Source organism: Rosa rugosa, chromosome 1 (genome assembly GCF_958449725.1).
Source record: "Rosa rugosa chromosome 1, drRosRugo1.1, whole genome shotgun sequence".
NCBI lineage: Eukaryota > Viridiplantae > Streptophyta > Magnoliopsida > Rosales > Rosaceae > Rosa > Rosa rugosa.
This window is the reverse complement of record NC_084820.1, coordinates 20,826,144-20,832,943: the sequence shown is the minus strand read 5'-3', so window position 1 is coordinate 20,832,943 and position 6,800 is coordinate 20,826,144.

The following is a 6,800-nucleotide window of genomic DNA, read 5'->3' as shown; positions in this document are numbered from 1 at the left end:
CCTATCATTTTTAGACCATGTTGATGCACAGGTGCACCCCTCACTTGTTTTGTCTTGACAAGCTCATTGACTACTGTGAAGTGCACATTTCTATTTCTTTCACCAAACAATTCAGTGAGATGGAGTAATATAGAACTGGCGCTATCCATATTCTCATGTTACTTCTGAAGTTGTGAGTTCATGGATGCAAGCATAACACATTTAGCTTGAGTGTCATCATCCTTATGCTTTTGATAAGCAACACGTTGCTCATCGGTTGCATCTTGAGCCAAAGGAGTGTGAGGGGGTGCATTTTGTAAGACATAAGCGATCTTATCGAATGTCAATACAATTTTCAAATTGCGGAGCCAGTCATTAAAGTTTGGGCCCTCAAGACGATTTTCATTGAGAATTTTGGTGCTAGGATGTCCTGACATATTGCAATCTACATAACATAAAATAAAATAAATGAGATTGATTTTAAAAACAAGTGACTCGGGTCTTAAGAATCAAATGGCATCCTCTCACTATTTTAACAAATTCCAAATCCCTCAAGGAATTCGAGAGCATAAACTAAAACTCCTAGTGAGTATGGAAGACTCATTTTCATTAAGCCAACCGCATCATAATGGAACTATAGGTCAACTTAATTTCCATGAGAGGATACTCTTATCCAATCACATCAAATGTGAATATCCATAACTTTGGCCTCTAAAGTAAGTAAGTCTCACCATAATAGGATATTAATAAATTACTCTAGTTAAGCTATACCCATCATCTCATGTAAGTATAGAGATCAAAAATTAAATCTCATCATAATAGAATATTGACCAAGATTTGTCCCTACCTTACAACATCAAATGTTGAATAACCTCTGTTTAACCCTCCTAGCAAGAAATACCTCCGTTCGGAATGATATTCACATGCAAGAACATCTAATAGGAGATTACAATGTTGGAAGGCCACAAAGAAGCATTCATAATGTCTTCTTCGTTTTTCAACTTAATATCACTTTGAGGGAATTTTAAGGTCTCATCTTTAATAATCTCATTAATAACAATCACATTGCATTTGCTTTGATCCTAATGCAATCACACATTCATTATACTTGATCTATAATAAAATACTCCCATTAATTTTTTTCAGAAAACAATTTGATTTCATCAAAAACATTTTTCAAATGGAATCATGGGAAGTATAAAATTACTTGATCAAGTGCAATGAACGTGCAATTATAATAGGTCACATAGGATGATTATGGACTTGTTGTTTGATCCAACATGAGCCAATATGTTGGATCAAGGTCATGTTTGGGTGGTTGATTTTAATTACGCGTAATGATTACGAAAATTAAATAACTAAGCTAAGCTATTACACTTTGCACTTGAACTTCTTTCAAGGCTAGATGACTTCAAACTTCTTCTTTGGATCATCCTCATGTGCATCCATCTTCGATTACAAGAGTGGATAAGGGGCATACAAGCTCCCATTTAAATTTAATCAAACTTGAATAAATTAAATAAACTACTTAGTTACACAACCAAATGAATTAATTAAATTAATTACATAACCCAAATGAATTAACTACTTTAATTACATAACCACATTCATTCAAAATGAATAGTCGGCCAATCACATGCTCAATTATATTAGGCCATAGTCCATAATCATCCTTTAATTAACCAAGATTAATAAGGTTAATTAAACAAGCATAATTAACTCCATCAAAATAAGTTAACCACTAAATTACTTTAATTTATTGCAAGTAAATTAGTTGAGTGATTTAGGGGATGATGTCTTACATCATGCATCACTAACTTTTGGTGAGTAATTTAGGGGATGATGCCTCACATCACTTTTGATGAGTTATTTAGGGGATGATGTTTTACATCATGCATCACCAACTTTTGGTGAGTGATTTAGGGGATGATGTTTTACATCATGATTCACCAACTTTTGGTGAGTGATTTAGGGAGACATGTCTTTTATCTCATTCCAACTTTTGGTGGGTAATTTAGAGAAACTAATAGTAAAGATGACTAACTCTACCAACTATTTGGTGAGGGAATCATGGAAATGATTTTATGTCATCACTAACTATTGGATAAATTTCAATTCATGAATTTATGCATCAAAAGTGAGAGCAAACACCATGAAAAATTAGCTAGTTCATAACTAGTTTAAACATGTTCCAAAGCTGGAAATAAAATTCCAGCTTTGTGTTCTTCCATTGAACATTTGTTTACTTCATCTTTGAAGCCAAAAATCATGCATACCCTAAAGCATATATAATCTAATATGTTTCTAAGATTAACACCTTAATTAAGAAACATATAGAATCCCTTAATACATATCTTATATGCATCAAAGTTTCCTAAAACTTAAACCACTTCTTACATGTAATTTCTAGAAACCTTTCTTGCTATCATAAAATCTACCTTACATCACATGCTTCATAACTTTTATGATAAAGCAAATTTTATGATCTAAATTACATATTACTCTAAGCTTAAGAAAATCACATCAACCAATATACTTAGCCATGTTTATAACATACCAAAATTAAGCCAATGGCTCTGATACCAATTGAAGGAATGGATGGATTTCAAAACTTTTTAATTACTGCGGAATTAGTTTAACCATTAAACTACTAACTAAACATAAAATCCATTCCTTTAACCCATGATCTTGGCTTATTGTGATATGTATATAAACATAGCATGCATAGTAAGGAAGAACAAAGAGGTAGTTTATGTTCTACTCACCCTTAGAGCGTGATTTTAATCCGATCCAAGTGAACCACCAAAGTTCCTCTCCTTGATCTCTCCTTGTGTGTGTTTCCTCCACCTTGAAGCACCTTGAATTAAGAACTCCTTCTTGTGCTTGTAATATTCTCCTTGATGTAACAAGTAGAGCCACAAAAGGATATGGCCTCTAAGGATCTTCACCAAGTGAATCAAGAGATGAAGAAAGATGAAAGAAAAGAAGAAATTATGCAAGTGTTCTTCTTTCCTTTAATTTTGTAATGGACCAAGGGAGAACTCTCTCTCTCTCTCTCAAATCTGAAAATAATAGTGTGGAGACACACTTATTATTATATCCATGCTTTCACTTTTATATAATAGGAAATAAATCCAATTACTAAAAGAAAAATATTGACTTTCATAAAGCCAATATATTGGCTGGTCCATACATTCTATTGGGCACTAAAAATGTGTCTTGGGCTTTCATTTAAATCTCATTTAGTGAAGCCCAAGTCCACACCAAAAAACCCGACAATCGTTTAGGCCCAATAGGTTCGGTTTTACCCGAAACTCCTAATTATGTTCAAATAATAAATCTAATTAATTATTTGGTCATAACCAACTCTTGTTTAATCTTCTTCATATACAATCTCAAGGATCCACTTATATGGTGTGCGATCTCTTAGGTTCTAATTAACAAAGCAGTGAAGTTTATAGAAACCATTCTATTTTGTTTACGAATCAAAAACTCCATTTTTGATTCTCCCTTGTTATTAGGATTATAAATGTTTATTAATCCTCGGGGACTTCACAAGTCATGAGTGACGTCTTGCAACATATCATGACTACCCTAGTTAATGTAGAATGACAAAGAACCTATTTAATTGGAATTACAATACAATACGGTCCTTCTCTAACACGATGTTCTAAATCACATTATTGGGGTATGGAATTGATATGTCAACCCCGTAATGTGATTTTCATTCTTATGTGATTCTTAGAATGTGATTAGAAACTCCTTTTTAATCTCATTCATTGCTTTGGCCAAAGACTCATTGAATCACATCTTTGAACATACACCTTATTTACTTAAGGATAGAGATTCCTTGTTGTACACTCACATGTCTCCATGACCGAATTGATTATACCAATGAATGCATCTATTATATCCATTAAGGGACACAATATTATTGCATCATCAAGAGATAATCCATTCACTCATAAGACAACTATGGTGTCTCAGGTCAAAGGACTAATTTGTATTATTGCAATTTAGAGTTCAAGTTTGACATGTAAGTAAGACTCCATACAAGAACTCTAATGATCGCGTTCAGTGTACTCTTTAAGTTAAGAGCACCCACATACTTGTATTAGTGTCTCCACACAAATGACAAGAGACATATCATCCTCCATATTGAGCATACATAGTATGTGCTAGTCTTTCCGGATTATCAATGTCCAAGTGATAATCCTATGACTAGGAACCTTTTAGGATAAGAGTGTGAAAGAGTAAAGGTCTCACACATCTAACTCTTTAGATTACTTTCTCTTTAACTCATATTCCTTGGACCTTGTTCAATCAAATATTAAATATAAGCAATGAACAATAAACTTGCCCTTTTGATTAATAATAATTACAATGATCATTACATCAAAATGATTGTTTTAGGACACAATTCCTTCAGTGAACTACCGAGGCAGTGGTTCTGTCGTATTGTTAGAAAACGGGCGTCATGAACTTGCGTTGTTTTTCCACGCTGAGAATCTCCTCGATGAATGAGAACTTCCCTATTTCCTTGTAGCGGCCGCGGTCAATTCTCCGGGAATAGCATTTCGTACTTCTTTCAGCATTTTCTCTATCTGAGACCTCCAGCTCATCTTTAACTCTTTTGGTTTTCTTTTGGTCGTTCTCTGGCGCGGATCCTGAACTTCCTCATGCTGAATTTTCGGAGCCTCCACGAGTAGATTTCTTGATGCCCTCCTCTTCTATTTCTTCATCGCTTGAATCTTCAATTGGTTCTTGTTCACTTTCCTACCACTTTTGTTTACAGGTTTCTCAGAGCACCTTTTTTTTGTTTTTTTTTCGCAGCTGAGCGAGTTCCTTCTCCATCTTCATCTTTTCGAGAATGTTCACATTCTGGTCGTTTCGCGATCCACTCGATCCAATCTCGTCGGGTGGATCTAGATTGAGGTCTGGATGCCTAGAGCCCAAGACCTCATAATTCCAGACCGTTGTTTCCATGTGGTCTCCTACAACTTTGAGGTATGTTTCATAATTGATTGACCCGATTACTTGTTCCTGGAATACCTCTCTTTTGGAGTGTTTCCAGCTTGTTCAAGTGGGTGTCCAACCCGGATTTTGCTGTTCATCTTCGGTTTGTCTACGGGCTCGGATGTTTCTCTCCTCTTTTCAAAGCTATATGGTTGTTCTTACTCCCGCAACTTCTGTGAAGGCAACAAACCGGCGCAACGGTTGTCTCGTTGGGGGTTCATCTTATTTTCCCATTACTGTTGTTGATCATTCTCCCGTCTCTTCTAGAGGATGTTTCGTTTCAAGATTGTAACCAACTTTTATGATTAATGCATTTTCATCGTTTCTTCTAAAAAAAAATAATAAAAATTTAGAGATGAAAGAAGTACGTCAAATAGCCAAAAAATGACAATCCTTAATGCAGACATGAAAATAAAGAAACAAAAGCACACTTCTTTATAGAACAACTGGATGGTATCTAAAATAACGGTGGAAGAGAGCTACATCGGCCTATTTTACGTAATTAGTTCTACATATTTAACGCGGCTAGCAAGTTTTCCCTTAACATCAATATCGCATAAGAACGCACCTAAACTATGTTGTGTTTGTTCGGGGGTTTCACTGAGATGAACTTTGAAAAAGTTACACAGGATCTTGTTAACCATGATATAAATTGAGAAGAACTTACACAGATTCCTTTTAAGCATTTATCCTAATGTAATCACACCATTCTGTTTTGGTCAATATATATATATATATATATATATATATATATAATAATCCATGCTGAAAGAAAATTGTAAAACAAGTTCTTTTCCTTGTGTAACACATGCTTCTCTTTTTCTTCCATAACCTAACAGAGCTTGGAGAAGGAATCTCTTTTACTACGGTGTACCTCACTTTTCTAATCCAGACAAGTAGAACTTAATAACGAAAAAAGGAGGAATCATACTGCCAAAATATTATGTTAAAGCAAGAAGCCAGGAATTAATATATATATATAAGGCAAGCAGTAGCATGTGCTCCCAGCACACTTCTAGCTTTATCCTTGCGTTTAGATTTCCTGGTTTTCCTTTGTCCCTTTGATTTGATTCCAACTGCTTTTAGTCGATATGAGGCTTGAAGTTTCAGTTAAGGTTTTATATGTTGGCAGTCCATATATGAAAAATATCTAAGAAAATGAATATTGGTAAATGTCCACACTTATAAGGATTTTTTTTTTTTTTTTTAATAAATTAGTAGAAAGAGGCAAACAATACACAGTAACCCACTCGTAGTGGACCCGATATAATCGAATTACTGCCTAGAGACTCTAGAAATCTAAAAATTAACCCCAAGTAAAGATGACTTGATTAGTAGTGTTCTTTATGTAACCTGACACTTTTGAACGTAATTTGAATAACAAAAATGACGTTCTTTATCTCTCCTACATTTTGCGTCATTTGATTTTATATTGAGATATAGAGTCTAATTAAAAAGAACAAAACAATCATATTACTATACACTTTCCACATAGACAAAACAAAAACAGTGATGAAATTTCTTTGAAGCGTTATGAAAAAAAAAATGTGATTACTCAAATTCTTATGATACACAGCTTCCCAAATTCTCTATTGGGGCCTGTTTTGGTTCTTTTTCTTTTCTTTTTTCTTTTTAACAGAGTTCGAAATGTTCTTCAATTTGGTGAGACTTCAAAAGAATGTCTCATCTTCTTCTTTCTAACTGAAGCTTCAGTCGAATCAGATATCATAAAAACCCAGGCAACCGTTCCCTCAAGAATTTCATCAAGCTCCCAGTTGTGGTTGGGCATCAATACCGGCCCTTCA